The sequence below is a fragment of the Haliaeetus leucocephalus genome, unplaced genomic scaffold (assembly GCF_000737465.1).
Source record: "Haliaeetus leucocephalus isolate CR32 unplaced genomic scaffold, Haliaeetus_leucocephalus-4.0 Scaffold656, whole genome shotgun sequence".
Lineage (NCBI taxonomy): Eukaryota > Metazoa > Chordata > Aves > Accipitriformes > Accipitridae > Haliaeetus > Haliaeetus leucocephalus.
This window is the reverse complement of record NW_010973092.1, coordinates 11992605-12008361: the sequence shown is the minus strand read 5'-3', so window position 1 is coordinate 12008361 and position 15757 is coordinate 11992605. Positions and strand designations below refer to the sequence as shown.

At 52.2% G+C, this 15757-nt stretch overlaps 1 protein-coding gene across 2 annotated transcripts in view; it reads left to right on the top strand.

Annotated features, from left to right (window-relative positions):
• Window positions 1-15757, top strand: part of STK10 (serine/threonine kinase 10) — a 49963-nt gene that overhangs the window by 13851 nt on the left and 20355 nt on the right. The window lies entirely within an intron of this gene.

Genomic DNA, 15757 nt, shown 5'->3' with positions numbered 1-15757 from the left:
CTGTGTGCCTGTGTCAGGATGGTGGAAATCGGGTGAAACTCATGAAACCCATCTCTTGGCAAGTTCATCTGCTCCTTCTTATAACTACGGACAGGTCAGGAGAGTGTCAAGGGTGCGTTCAGCAGCTCTGTTACTTTTTTCTTCTTCTTTTTAATGCTTCAGATACCTTCATGACCTCCCAGCGTACTTACTAGAGTTAAAAAAAGACATCTCAGCTTTTGAGATTTGCAGTTGTGTGAGCTGAGCTGTCAGATCTGTCGGTCCCTGCTTGTTTTGCCAAGGGAGCCAAGGCCTGAGCGCAGGCTGAGCTGCGGGGCTGTCGCTGGAATAACGCAATCCATGTCTAGTTCATTCCTCAGTTAAGCAATGTGGGAGAGGTACTGTTTCATTGGGCAACGTGTGCTTATTCAGCAAGCACCTTTTGCAATGTCAGCATGCGTTGGTGTCCTTATTTAAAAATCCATCGATAAAGCCCCTGACTTCTCTGCGACACCCCGCTCAGAGGGCTGCGGTGCCCAGTGCCGAGCGCTTCCTTCTGTCCGTCTTCTTGCTGCGAGTTGCCCAGAGATTTGGTATTTGGATGGCCGCTAATCGTGATGCAGAGCCCTGGGTACGTTAAAGAACAAAGTAAATATGTGCCTTTCTAGGGAAGTGAAAGGCAAACATCTCTCCTAGGAGAGGACTTGAGATTTGGACAGATTGCAACTGCAGCAAGGCTAATCTCAGCAAAATTAAAAAGGCAAACATACACCGAGCTTGGGCAAGAGATGGGGCTGGTTTATATTCCACCCTGTTGTGCTGTTTTTACCTCCCTGCTCTGTGCCTGGTCTGCCTGAATTTTATACGTTGGCCTTGTTCGTTCTCTCTAAAATGTCAGCCCCCTCCCCTTTCCCCTTCCACCTCCTCCCCGCAATAGGAAGCTTTGCCTTCCTTCCTGTAGGGAAAATGGATTGCAGAGCTCCTTGGCTCTGCTTTTGTCTGAGAAGTGCTTTGTAATGTCATATGCTTGCCGACCTACTAAAATTAAACAGCCTCTTTGAAGCTACTGGAACAAGAGCGTCCTGTATGAGGCTGTCCCGTGAGGGTAGACGTTACGGCCCCATCCATTGTTTTGGGAGGAGGATCGTTCTCTTTATTTAATTATTTGAGTGGCATTTGCATTTCATTGCTCAGGCTGTTCTTATTAATGCTCTAGTGTTTTACTGGCTTTGAGGGAAGTAAATAAGCCAGGCTGTTATGCTTCTCGAAGGGTTCTAGTCACTACCAGGTTTTCCCTAAAGTCAAAGGCTTCCGCTTCTCGGTCACCAGCGCTGCTGGGGAAAATTTGCATCCAAATATAAACACCAGCTTTCATTGTCTTGTCCCATATCCCATCCCCACTTCTGTCTGTGTGTTTGTTTTAGCCAGCATTTTGCCGGACCATTTGCAAATGGTCCATTTGTACGATGGGTGCATGGACTCTGCTGCGCTTTTGGCTTCAGGTGGCTCAGGCTTCGGGTAAAACCGCTGTGGGTGCGTGTCTGGTCGGTGATCCGCTGTGGTTTCCTTGTCTTCGCAGCCCAGCGTGGAAGACAATGTTCAAAGTGAGAAAGGGGCAGCAGTGGGAGCACGCAGACAAGCTGGCAAGGGGTCCAGACGTGCCCGACCTCCTGGATGGCAGGAGCTCTTGCGCTCTATTCTAATTTATGGCGCGGTCTGTGCCACAAGCAGTCTCAGCTGGCAGCGCTGAGAGGGGCTCAGTGGTGAGAAGGGCTCTTGCTAAATCAGTCTGTTGACTGTTCTCTGACTCTTGAACTAACAAGGAAAATATGTGAGGAAACCTGGCCTTCAGTGGTGGCTGCTGCTGCAGAAGCTTCCTTGTCCCTGCAAACTGCATTAGGTCCCCGTGGCTCCTCTCTGCCAGGGTTTGGCTTTGTGCTTCAGTAACCAGAAGGTGACATGCAATATTTATGGAGCAAAAAACCTTTCTGTGCAAAGGGAAGTGGCTTATCCTACAGCAGCTGCTTGGAAATCCATAGCGCTGAAATGAAAGCATAAGCCAGAAAATTCCTCTTGCTTTTATACCTGATCGGCGTCAAGCTGAAGGAGGAGGAGAACCCAGTTCTCACAAGGGACAGAGCAGAAGCCCGCTGCGAGCTGCAGGCAAGGGCTTGGAAGACCCCAGTGAGTCCCCAGGAATATAACTGGTGAGATGATAGCAACCAGCATGAACTTCCTCGCCATATAAATACACTGCAGAGATGGTGTGCCCTTACCAGCAGTTGCTATCTCGTTCCATTTCCCCTCCACCTTCTTTTCTTTGGTTGTGGCAGAGGCCAAGCAGTCTTGTGCTGGTTGAAAACAGCCCAGAGAGGCTTGCAAAACTGTGGTGGTGGGAGCTTTCATGATTTTATTTTATTTTTATTATAAGCCCTGTGGCATTTGATGTTCTTTTGCATAAATCCCAGCTGCTGGAAATGGGGGCACCAAATGAAAGCTGAGAATCTCATGCTATTAAAAAAAAAAGTCTGGTTTGAGTCCTTGTGGCTGGGCCACATTTTAAAGTCTCTTTTCCTGAAGTGCGCTATAGGACTTGGAAACACAAAGGCAAATCCTCCTCACCCAATATACATGCAACTTTAAAAACAGACCTTTTAAAGCTATTGTGTGGCTGAGGAATGGGACTAAGGTATGGCTTTTGAATGCTTGGAATCTGCACTGATAATTATTAGTACAAGGGAAAGAAAAACAACAGACCTTGTGTGTTGTGTCCCTCTTGAGGGCTATGTAGTTGGTTTTTGTTTGGTTGGTTGGTTTTTTTTTTTTCCACCTTCCAAAACAACACAAAAAGGCTGAAACCTCAAAGGAAGGGACGAACTTTTGATCTCTTGCTTCTGAATCTTTCTGCTGCTTCTGAGTGTCTCCTCTCGCAGACAGAGGAGCGATAAGATGACCGGGGAGGGGAGTCTCGTTTGGAGTGATGAACTCCAACTTTCCTGTGGGAGATCTCTGCTCCCAGAGGATGGTGGTCATCTCCACCAGACAACCCAACACACTGCGGGGGCTGCAGGAAACCCAGGATCCCTCCTGCAGGAGCCTGGCGAGATGCTCCAGCATCGAGCCCTGCAGGGTTCTCTGGAAATTAGTTGAGATGTCATTGGGCCCCACGTATTTAACCGCAAGACTCTGCCGGTGGTGGCACAACTTTTCTAGTGAAGCACCGGGGAATTCTCTTCCCCCTCCCTCCTTTTCTATAAACCGTGGTTGCTATAGCAAATGGGCTTTTGAATAAACAGACGTTTCCTGGAGATCAAAGCAAAAATCACTGTACCATGCAGGTAACTCTGCCTTGCTGGAGCATTTTGGTGATGGTTAATTTAATCAGCTTAGAGTTTCTTCTCACTGGCCCGCTGTGTGGGTATGTAACTCGTATAGTTTGCAGATAGACACCAGCTTTGTAGCTAGTCTTTGTACTTCCCTTAAAAAAGCGTTTTGCATTTTCTGTGGGCAAGCCCTGACCTGTTTAGCCAGGGACTTTTTGGATTGCTACCCCTTTGATATGGATGTTGACTGGAGATTTGGGCATTCTTGAAAATCCTGTATCATAAAGAAATGTTCATTATCCCATGCAGTAGACTGCTGGGCTATGTGAAGCATCCGCAGCTTTTAATTCTCTTAAGTTGGAAATACCTTTTCTTTAAAACAAACAAAAAAAGAAAGCTGATAACAGTATCAGATTCCCTAAGGTTTCCCTTAGCAAAGGGAGGTTATTGTATCTTGCAGGGATGTCTGGCAGGGTGAGCGGCCTGGGCTCTGGCTGGATGCCCACAGGGGAGCCTTTTGCATGAATACTGTACCAGAGCAGGGCTCTCCAGGCTTCTCAGTTATCTGTCCCTGAGGAATCCGAGGGCTATTCGTGTCCCTTTAAAATTTCACTTGGCAGGAGAGTTGCGGTCTAAACTGGCCCTTCCTGCTTGGCCTCGTGTTCCTAAAGCTTTGTACCAAACTTCCCCCCAAAGTGCTCGAACAGTTGTTCGCAGCTCGCGAGTGTCAAACTATGCGTATTGCTTGAGCGTACCAGAGGAGAGACCCAGAAAAACAAAATGATCCCAAACCTGCAAACTTTGTTAAACAGCTAGCCAGCATCCTAGAGAAACAACCCTTTCCTTTCTTTCCCCTCCTTTCCCCCAGCTGCAGAAACTGAAAGCCATGCCAGGTTTGGCTGCACCCCGAGAGCCCCCGAGAGCACGCAGCGCTGTGCTGCTGGCAGGGCTGGGCTCTGGTACCCGTGAGCTGCTGCAGGATAAGCCCCGCTGGGCAAACCGGCGTGGGGGTGGTGTTTGCTGGACCGGTTTCTAAATTCCTACCAGTCCAGAATTTGGGCAGAACTGCAAAACAACCCCAGTAACTTCTGCAGGGTAGGTAGGCGAGGAACAGATGTGGGCAGACGTCTGCATCAGGACACGGCATCGCTGTGCCCCGGGAGGCTGGGAGCGTGGCAGGGTTATCACTGTCTCCCCTCCCTGTCCTTGGAGTCAGCTGGATGCACATCATCTTGGCCAGGACTGGAAAAAGCGATGCAGCCCGGTGGTTTTTCTGACACTTCCCTGGGCTTCCAGCATCGAGCAATTTGCTGTTCGGAGTAGCATAATTGACCTGAGTGGGTTATGACTTCTGCTCCAACCTTGGGACTGTGTCTTCTCCACCTGGGATGCTGCGGAGCGGCCATCTGGGTGGCATCCTCCCTCCCCTCCCTGCCACCCGCTGCCTGCCTGCGAAGCAGCAAGGCTTCTCCCTGCCTCACCCTTGTGCAGGTTGTTTACTGCCTTTCCCCAAGACATGGAGGTCTAAGTCATCTTCTGCCCTCCCCTCCGCTGTAAAGCTGGGCAGTGGGTTGCATGGGATCAACGTATCTGCTCCGTCTTGTGAACGTGAGCTTTAGCATTCAGACTCCTGGCAAGTTGCTGGAAATCCTAGTCTGGGTAAAACTGGGGCTTTCCCTTAAAGCAGGGATGGAAATGGAGTGATTTTGATCAACCACCAAGAAAGACTTATGCGGCAGGCAAATTACCATAGCCCAGCCGAGTTCAAGAGCGCTTCTACAGGTAGCAACATGACAATGCAAACTAGAATAGAAGCCTTTGTCTACTATCCTTTGTATAGGATAACGTTGCAAGAAAGGTTACTGAAGCAATAATAGTGCCTTGTGATTACATATCCTTGTCATCTATACACCATGGAATGCTTTTATAAAAGAGACCTGGTGTCATTATCCTGGTTATTAGAAGGGAGAGTGGAGGCACAGACAAGAATTTGCCTGAAGTTTACTCAGCAGGTAAATAGTACTTGGGAATAAGTCTTATGTGCTGAATCCCAGTCCAGGGTTATAACCATAAGGCCATAGTTTTATGAAAAGAGAACAGCAGACGAGAAGCCTATAGGCAAATCAGTTTTCAAAGCACTTTAAAACTTTGTTTAAAAGTGAATTGCAATAAGCCACGTTCCCACTTGGCTGTCTTACCAAGGGAAATGCTAAGGAACAATGTTTGCATATAAATGAATATTTATGAACTACCTGTGTATAGGAGACAGTACCTTGAAACGTAGCTTCAGCCTATGCCCTGGAATGAGCGATAGATTACAGGTTTAGACTACTTTATTTCAGATAGAGCCTGAAAATTATCATTTGGGAGGGAGGGATGGCCTTTTGCAGACCTTATGGCTTGGGGTGGTTTCTATTGACTTCAAAGTTCTCGCTGAAACAGTTAAATAGCAATATTCTTGTCTTGTGTGGTGAATCCAGACACCTTGTGTTCTGAATTTGGGGATGATCAGAACAAATAATCATTTCTAGGAGATGCCAGGCAGGAGTTGAAAACTTGTAAAGTCCTTTGCTACCCCTTCAACAAGTTGTCCTCCCGGCCAGGTGAGGCTTTGAGGCTGTGTTGGAACTGCTGGCCGTTAATAAAAGCCACTAGGAAACTTGTCCTGGGTCAAACTCCAGCTCTCACGGTGAACTCTGCCCATCTGAAATGCATCATCTATTTTAGATGCTGGCACAAACTTGGGGTGCTTGATGTTGGCAAATCTTCCCACTGATGAAGAAGCAACTTGTTGCTTTTAGCTATTTATATTTGAAAGGATTTTCTGCATTTTGTTGCCCATCCAGTAACAAATGCTTTTGATAAACTGCGTGGCCTCTAATTACTGATTAACCTGGTGAGAGAAGGGGGATCCCAGTCACAGCCCTCCAAGGAGCAAAGGCTTTGCCCCGTGCCCGGGCAGAGAGCCATCGCCTGGGAGTTTTTCTGGTTTCTATAGTAAACAAGAGCGCTGGCCTTCCTCTTGCCATCCCTTGAGTACGACACCGAGAGCCCTGAGCACTTGGAGCCAGTTGTGGTCTGGTCCCTGAAGAGAGTGCTCATGTTTGAGCCTGTGTGTGTATCCATTAACCCTTCCCACAGCGCTCAGCATCCCAGGTACTGCTGCCTCGTTGTGGCTGTGCTGACCCTCTCTGCTCTGCATCTCGTAGCTGTTTGCGTTCGCTGGCCACGGGCGTTCTTCGATTCTCATCCATCTGGGATGCCGGTTAGTAGGTCGGGATGGTGAATTCAAAGGGGTCGGATATCAGCCCTTGTCCAATGAAACTAAATGCCCTGTGTGATTCTAGCAAGGGGAAGGATGCTTTTTGTAACGTCAAAACCATTTGGTTAAACTAAAAGGAGTTTTGATTTGTTCTGCCAAAATTTCAGTAGGAATGGGAATATTTCTGCCAACCTGTGGGGGGGTAGTTCAAGGAAATATTTTGTAATCTCAGAATGACTTAGATGTGAAGAACTTATCCTCAGTTTCTCTGTGATCAGCAGGGAGCTCCGCATTTCAGGAGGAGTATGCAGTGTTATCTGACTTTGTTCACAATAAAGCTTTCCCACTCTGACAGTCTGTAAGCCTTGGGTTTCCTCACTTGCTGCCCTGCATCTTCTTTCCCCCCACTCATTATGGGGACAGACTTTTTTTTTTAATTTCAAATATTTTTCTCTGTAGGTTATTTTGTTCAGAAAAGGGGGGGGGGAGAAAAGGTTTATTATATTTAAAGTCTCTGAATAGTGTCCTTGTCTGTATGGGAAAATTGGCAAGCTTGGAGCACTCTCTTACAGAGAGCTAATTATTTCGCTTCCACCTACAGCATACTTGCCATGTCAGACAAGCTGTTGACGTTTGTGCTCTGCTGTGGCAGCAAAGAGGCTTCTGGTGGCTTCTGTATTGTTTTATGGCCTCTCCAGTGTGTGCTGAGGGCTGGCTGTAGCTGGAGGGGAGTGCGTTGCTGGTGGCTTTTTCAGGTGCCGGTGGTTCTTGGGTGTTCGTCCCCTCTTGTGTTTGTGGCACGCTGGGGCTCTAGAAATGAGGTTGGGAAGGATGGCGTGTGTCCTCGGTGCGTAGTAGGCTGCTGTAGCGTCTTGCCCTGTCTTCAGCCCCCAGCAAATAGCTGGAGCAGCTCAGCCTTGCTTTGAGTCAGCCCATCTGGCTTACAAGCAACGCTGGCGTAATCTGTTCCCCGTTTTCTTCCAGCCCTTTGGCATGTGTTGGGTGAAAAGTGTTGGGCCGGAGGGTGGTGGGGAAAGTGCCAAGTTAAGTGGGCGTAGGAATGAGATCCACCTCCTCCCTCTGCTCCGTAATGTAAACTTAATCCTTGGACTTCAGTCAGAGCAGGGCAAGGCTGGCTGAGATACTGGGGGGAGACTCGACATGCTTGCAAACAGAACTTCACTGGCCAGCATGGCCCTTGATTTTTAAAGGAGAGAGTAGATCTGACCAAATCATATTTAAAAACCAAGGTGGTGCTCCCCAAATCCAGCCCCTGTGGTCCTGTGCTATGGGGGGAAGAGGGGAGCTGCTCCTGGGAGGGCTGATCCGGCGTTGCTCGTCTTGCCTCTTCTGGCAGCCAGCAGGACAGCATAGCTTTGCTGTTAACCACCAGAACTTGGGTTCAGATGTCAAACAGATGGAGTAAAGGACGTGCTCCTTGACCGTGCCTAAATATATCACTGTGTTCTTTCCACCAGCAAGGAACGGCTCTGTCCTCTGGGGTTTGTGTCGCTCAGAAGCTGAATCCCCTTTCTTAGTCCTGGCAAGTAGAAATGTGTCCATAGGTTTTGCTGGAGCCACGAGGATGGGCTCAAGCCCATCAGCCCAGGGGCTGTGCTGGGCTTGGAGGGACAGGGGATGGAGCCAAGTGGGGTGGCTCTTCACCCTGTGCTTGGGTGTTTGGAGATGTTGGGTGCAGGCAGAAGCCCCGAGAGATAAGCAGGGCTGGATAGAAGCTGTTCATGGGGAGAGTCCCTGGCCTCCCTATGTGTCCAGGCCATAGTTGGGCTGCAGAAGCGGTGCTGGCATCTCAGGGTACATCTGGAGGTTACCGTCCATGTCCCAGATGGCCGCTCTGCGTGCGGGATTAGGCTTTGCCTGTGTGCCTCTGGCACGGAGTGGTCTCAGGGTGGAGCTTGAGGTCTGGATCCATCATTTATCTGGGTGGCTTTGGGGCAAATGGCCATCTATGTTCTTTGTGCTACACTTTGTATTTGCTACAGCCAGTGTTGCTGAACTAGGGGCATCCCCTCCAGGGGTTTTGTGCAGATCTTGGCCCCCGCTCCAGATGCTCCTGACCTTGTCCGAATCTTCTCAGACTGCTGCAGTAACACGCAGAGTTTGAGAACAGAGCTAGCTGTTGCCTCTGTCCTTTATTTTCCACGTCACGTTGATTATGGGGCTGAGCAGTAGTGTGGGATGGCCACCAGCAAGCTGCTGGGTGACTTTGATACTGAAGAAGTGGATGGGAAAGCTGGCGTTCGGTAGCTAGTGGACAACCGTTGCAGGTAATGGGGCAGGAAACTTTCTGCTCTTCTAGTACCAGGACTGAGGGCTGTAGGAGGATGCTTTCCTGGACTTGCTCTGTCTCCTCTGCCTCTTGAGTCGATACCAAAAGCCCTAGAGACTGTCTGGGCTCTCGACTTCCCACCGCTCCTGCAGGGCTCAGGAAGGAGCCTGTCTTGCCCACGGCGGGTGATCCAAGTGATCCAAATGCCGGGAGGAGAGACCCGCCTTGCCGTGACTCCTCCGTACCCTGGTCTAGACTGTTTCCTCCCAGCCCTCCTGCCTTCTGCCTGCGGTGCCAGGGGAGTCATCCTCTGCTACGGGTGCCATGGTGCCGGTGCGGGCTGTGTGAGGGGTCTCTGGGAACCCCAGTTCCTGCCCTGCAGGGAGACTGTCCCCCGCCGAAGCCAGGAAACATTTTGGGTGGGTTGGAGCACAGTGCACGCAGGGGTGCTGTTCCTACGGTGGGCTTCTGCCGTGCTGCCCGGGAGGGGGGTGCCCGCCTGCGTGTTTGCTCTGAAGGGGTAAAAAAGGGTGAGGAAGGCGCTGCAGGCTGCGAGTCCCCTTCCGATGGTGGAAGGGCGGCACCGGGTTTTTGTGGCCGAAGCCTTCGCCCTCGGCGGCCGCGGCGCAGGGAGCTCGGCGAGCCATCCCCGTGGGGCTGGGGGCTCTGTGGGAGGGACCGACCTGCCCGTGCCCCGCTGGAGGGGCTGCGGTGGGGGCCGGTGGGGAGAAGGGAAGGGCTCCGCAGCTGCAAAGGCAGCGGCTGTTACTCAACGCGGCCGTCTGTTGAAATTCGGGCAGCGGTACGTGCCTCGCGGTTTTTGCCCACGGTGATGCTGCCTCGGAGCGCTGCCTCAGCTGCCTTCTCGCCTCCCAGCCACCAGTTTCGCTGCGGTGGGAGGAGGATCCAGACTTCCCCCTTTGGGCAATCCCCTTACAGTAAAGTGGGGCCTGCTCTCTTGCTGAAAAGCAGCTTTGTAAAATCCACCGTAAGGGGGTTTCTTTCCCCCTTCCCTCCCGCACAGTAGCACAAGCGGGGTCCTCTCTCTCCCCCGTGCTTGTCGCGGGGCTGAGCAAGCCAGTGCCTCCAGTGTGAGGTGGCTTTGGCAGTGATGTCCATCACCTGGGTGCATGGGAAGAAGGGTGGGCTTTGCTCGCAGCATCACTGACTCAGCAGATCAGCCCAGCAGGCAGGGTGACTGCAGTGGCAGCGGGGGGGGGCGCTGCTGCAGTGCCTGGGGGTGTCGGGTGGTTGTAGACGGGAGACCCTGTTAACTGTTCTGTACCGTACTCCCACCTACCCTCCATGTCAGGCAGGTCGTCTCCTCTCTCTGCAGCACCAGGATAGCCTGGAGGCAGCTGGGGGCCCCCAACTTGCTCAGGCTTGCTCTCTTTTTTTTTTTTTCTTTTCTTTCTTTTTTCCTCTTCCCTTTGTTGCATTTTTGCTGAATGCGAAGGATTTCTGCCCCCTGCCCTGCCACGCTGCCCCTGAATCACAGGAGCGGTTGTTGTTTGCCGCATTTCTTCCGCTTTTCCAGTAAGCGGGTGGGCGATGCCAGGAAAGCCCAGCGTTCCCTGCTGCCATACCCACTCGGGCACGTCTGGCCCCGGCACCCTCCTCCTGCCTCTCCCTCCTAGGTCCGTGCATGGTGGCAGCCTGGGGACCTGCCACCCTCCTCCTGGTGCTCTCTCCCTGCAATGGCAGATCTGCACGGGGAAGGACCGAAACCGCTGATGACAAGCGTGGCTGAGGCCGGCTGTCGCGCACCCTGCTCCTCCTTGTCCTGCTCGAACTCGGAGAGCACGGAGATGGAAGCGACCACTGCTAAAAGCAGCATCCCCCCAGAACCTTTCTGCCCACTCAGCATCCTGGAGAGAGGGGAGGTGGAACGGGTGCGGTGGGTGGCAAGGGGGCACCCTGGAAAGCATTCGCCTTGACCAGCTCGGTCTATAAATGGAGCACCATTTACTTTACCGCATTTACATTTCTTCTCTCCCCAGTCGCTCCGTGTCAATACAAGGCAGGAGAGCTGGCAGCTGTGCCAGAGGGTGCTTTCTGCTGTGGGTGGCAAGGATGCCTCTAAGTTACCCCGTGAAGGTGGCAGAGCCACGAGGCTGCGCGTGGGCGATGGAGGCTCTCGTGGCAGCAGGATGCTGTGGGTTACCTTCTCCCTGGCGGCAGGCAGCTGCTTAAACAAACAAAATGAAACCCTCTGCTGCAGATTAGGAGAGGAAATTGCTGAAGTACTTCAGTTTTGAAGCAGTTTCTGGGCCAGGCAGAGTGGATCTGGGGGCAGACAGATCCCGGGGGCACAGACAACCTCCCGTGCCTGCCGGAGCTGATGCTCAGGGCTCCGCGGGAGGTGGGTGGTTGCAGTGCTTAGCATGGCGTGCACCCAAGTAGTAATGGCCTGGGTGCTCTGGAGCACCACTATGACTCCAGAGCAATTGGGCTATTCAACATGCAACTGCAAAAGCGGCAAAAATCACAGGAAAAGCCCGCAGGCGCCCACCACCTCCAGTGACTTGGGAGCGACTGGGCTGCCAGCCAAGGGCTCCTCCATCCGAAGGGGACCCGGCGGCCTCCCTGCACAGCCCGCTGCGTCGTGGGAAATGCCTGGCTGCCCAGGGCCGCCACCGCAGAGACGAGCTGCCCCCAACTTTCCCAGCTGATGGCTCTCTCCCCCCCCTCCTTTTCTGACTGGAAGAGGCATTTCTCCAGTACTGCTGCTGAGGGAACAGTTCATGGGCCTCTGCCCTCTGACATGCCAATCGGATGAGTAAGAGCTGGGCTGAGGGTGTGTCCTCTCCTCTTAATTGGGCTTCAATTGCAAACCTCAGTTCAGGGACATCAGCTGTTCCACCCTTGGCGACTGTGCAGTGTTTGGTAAAAATACCTTTCAAGATAAGCTTTTTTTAATTCCTTTTTTTTTTTTTAAAGTAGAAAGTTCTAGGAGTTCAAACACACCCAAGAGGCAGGACCAGTTTTGCCCAGGGTGGGAGGAGCGAGCAGGTTCTCCGTCCTACCCAGGAGGACTTCGGTACCTGGGCAGGAGACGTCCCTCCTGGTTTGTCAGACCCAAAAACTGTGCTGGGCTCTAATCCATCCTTGGTTTGGTTTCTGAGTTAGTGTCCCTCTGGGCCTCTCCTGGTGTAAGGTGCTGGAGGGATTCTCCTGGCACAGTGTCTGATCTGCTGTCTTGAGCTGCAAAGTCATATAATGCTTTTTCATAACGTGTGGTGCCCCGTTACTTGGGTACAGATTGAAGACCTGTGTCTTTAAGAGCATTTAATTTAAGCCATAGCTGTTTCATACATATGTATGTATATTTATTCTCCTGGGCAACCCCAGGCTCACTGGACCCTGCTTCCTCTCCTCCCAGGCAGTCACTTATTACTTGAGCAGCTGAGAAAAGGGCCCCAGCCCCCTCTGCATGCTCTGCTCCCACTTGGGCTACAAAATGCTTCCAGGTCCTGCTGTGCCTAAAGGCAGGATTAGGATGAGCCATGGGAGAAATCAAGGTCACCAGCAAAGCCCTTTAACTTGAGTGGACTTTTGCTTTCGAATTTAAGTTTAAATTTAATTTTGCCAATGCAAAAGTTTCTCGAAAGGGAAAGATTATGTAGCTTCTGCATGCTGACATCTTCATTCATGCTGTTTCACTAAAGGTATAGGAGAAAAGGGCCCTTTTTTTTTTTTTTAATAGCAGCGCTCAAACTGTGGTACAAAGGTTTTGAGAAGTAGTGAGAGCGGGTTCCTTTCTCTGTCTTTAAACCAGCTGCCCAAATCTGTTCCTGTGCGTGCAGCTCGTGTGTCCCTGTCGAGCTGCAAATGAGCCCAGCGCGGTGGCTTGGTTTCTTGGCGGTGGTGTCGGAGCTGACACCACGGGGCTCTGGCTGTGCTGGAAGGCAGCCGTCAGTCGGTCGTGTAGCTCCTATAGCTCAGGAATGGGAGCTAGTGGCAAATTTTGCTCGTGCCTGCGAAGTGTAGTTGCAACTGCCTACGGACTGAAAAACTAAAATGCTGATGGCGTGTAATCCCCGGGACTGATAACAGCTTTGAGGTGGCAGCAGGAGGGAGAACTCCGGTTGCTGCTGCGTGTGCGCTCTGGCAGCCCAGCGCAGCGGAGGGGCTGGGCAGCCTTCGGCGAGGAAGTCCCTGGATTTCTTGTGCGGAGGAAATCATTACGAACAGGATGTTTGCTCCAGCCCCGTTCCAGGCTGCTCTCTTCAGACCCTGCAGCGGGTGCTCAGACCCCCCTCGCCTGGACCCTACGCAGATGGAGGGGGAGGTGTGGGTGCTCCCGCCAGCTCTAATTAGTGTGAAGGAGCTGCTTTCAGGATGTCAGCGTTGGGGCAGAGACCCCCATGGGTCTCGTATCTCTGGTTCACGAGACCGCGGGAGCTTTTTTGGCACTGGGTGTGTGAAACCTCTGTTTTGCGGTGCTGCCGTGCCTCTGTAGCAAACCCTGTGCTGGGTCCCTGGTCTTGCAGGTCACAGGGGGTTTGCTGGGGACAGACGAGCACAGCGCAGGCAGCTGCCCAGTGTGGCTTTGAGAGGTGACGTGAGATTGTCACTAGAGCAGTTACTGCTCCAGCTGTGGCTTGGGGACACCTCAGTAAAGGAGTAGTCAGCCCATATATCAAAGCACATGGAAACAGCCCTAAGCGAAGAGTTAAACTTTTTGCAGCCCTTGGGTAGATCACCAGCCTCCTGGCTGCACAGATGCACAGGCTCTTGTCCACAGTTCTCTTCTGAGATCCTCCCAACCCGTTCCGGAGCAGCAGGCTGCCCGCCCAGGGTGTCAGCTACCACCTGCCCGCCCCAATCCCCACTGTGGGTCTGGGGAGGGTGCCTGCACAGCCGCCGCTCTCCGCAAGCTTCCTGCATCCCCCAGCTCATACACAGAGACAGCCCTGTGCTGCTGCCACCAGGCCTTCCTACCTGCTGCAATGGTAAAATGTTTTTTTTTCAGGCTGGCCCTGCTCCTGGAAGGAAGTGTGTGTGATGTATGCGCTATGGGATTGCCAGTTGCATTTGTTTAAATCAGGTTTTCTGGGCTGAAACGAGCCCATTAGGTTTTTGGATGTTCAGACAATCTGGCCACACCCATAAATTATTCTTTGGCATCTCTGCCCTTGTTGAAAATGCATATTTTTAAGTTTTCCATATTTCCCATATTCCCAGTGCCTGGCTTGCAGCCTGCTGTGCCTGCATAAACATACATGGTCATGCTGGTTCAGATGGACTGATTTCCCTAATTTTCTCATTGCTAGACCACGAACCCGAATGAAACTTTGTGAGATGAAATGCATCCCACACAGATCCAGAGTAGGGTGCGTTGTGCTTGGCCCTTCCTCATCTAAAAGCTCAGCATGTCTGCCCAGAGCATATTTCAGCTGTGCGAGCCAGGTGCCTGGTAGGAAACCTCAGCACAGCATCTGCCCAGGGCGGGGGGGGATTGCATTGGGCTCCCAGGGACTCTGCTGACCAGGGCAGCTGTGGCTGTTACCCAGCTGGGTGCCCTCTGTGTGTCTCACCCCTCAAAATTAAAATTACATTTCTTAACCTGGAGGCTGTCTAAGAGGAGCTGCATCTGATGCCAGTGGACTTCATTTAGTTGGGACACACAAAGAGGCAGAAGCTGTAAAGCTGCTTGCTGAGCATTAACACGGAAAGCACACAAGTCACCTGGATGGCAAAGGCCATGTTAGCGGCTGATTCGGGCTCAGCTGTTTGAAGTTTTGGGACTGTTTAAATTCAAGAGCTGAGTGAGCCTAGTAGCACAGACAAGCTTCTCATCCAGCCTTCTCTACTGACTGAATGTAAGGGAGGCTGTTGCTTGAACCCAGAGACCACCGTCTTTGGGCAGGTGAGTTCCCGAGGTGCCTGGATCGGCAGGAGCAGGGCTAGTGGGAGGTTGGATGGTCTGGCAGAGGACAGGTCCCATGGGCAGGATCGTGGTATCGCTGTGCGGAGGTGCTGTCACAGGGCTGGCTGTGCCAGCAGAGCCCCGCACGTCCCCTCAGCCTCCCAGAGCGAGGGCAAGCCCTTGCCCTCCCAGTTGGCAGGTTGGCATTGGTGTGGGGCTTGTTTGGGGTTTGCTTCTAGCACTTTGGGCTCCGAGGAGCGCAGGAAGGGCTGGTGTCCACTGGTGGTGGTAGTCTGCTCTGATGAACGTGATGAGGAACTATAGAAATACTTTGTTGAAATGAGCCTCCTAGAGCTGTGTTGGGGTCATGGTGGGGCACAGGGGTCCAGTGGGGATCTCTGTGCCTGGGGAGACCATGGCAGGAGGCAATTCTTTCCTTTCCCTTTGCTAGTGAAGCTGCTGACGCTCTGGTTTAAAGTATAAACTCAAGCAAGAAAAAATGTGTTGACATGGCCCATTTGTGTGAGGGCTCTGCTGTCCCACTGGTTTCTTCCCTGCCAGGCTCCTGCTCAGCTCCGAATTGTGCATATTTATTCTGGTTTGCAAATGGTTCGAATGTCTTCCCAGTTGCTTCTCTCCATCTGCCTGCTCCAAACGCTTCCCCAGCCCTGGCCTCTGGTTATTCTTCTCCGCTTCCTCTGACGGTGCCTGTGTCGCACTGCCCAACCTGCCTGGGTTTCTTTTCTCAGCATTGTCTCCCCTCTGACTCTTGGACCTGGGCCAGTCCTCGCAGAGCAATTCGAGGTTTGCTGCATCCCAGCACCTGATCCTGCTCCCTCTTCTCCTCCAAAACAAAGCAGTTGTGTCTTCCACCACGATCCAGGTCAATAATAGCATTTGCCTCGTCCACGTGTAGGAACTGCAGGACGAAAGGGTGGGATTGCCTGGAGCTGCAGGATTAGACCACGGGAAAGAGGGACCTTGAACCTTCTCCCCTCTCTCCCCTCGGCTCCTGGTCCAGTGCTTAGAGC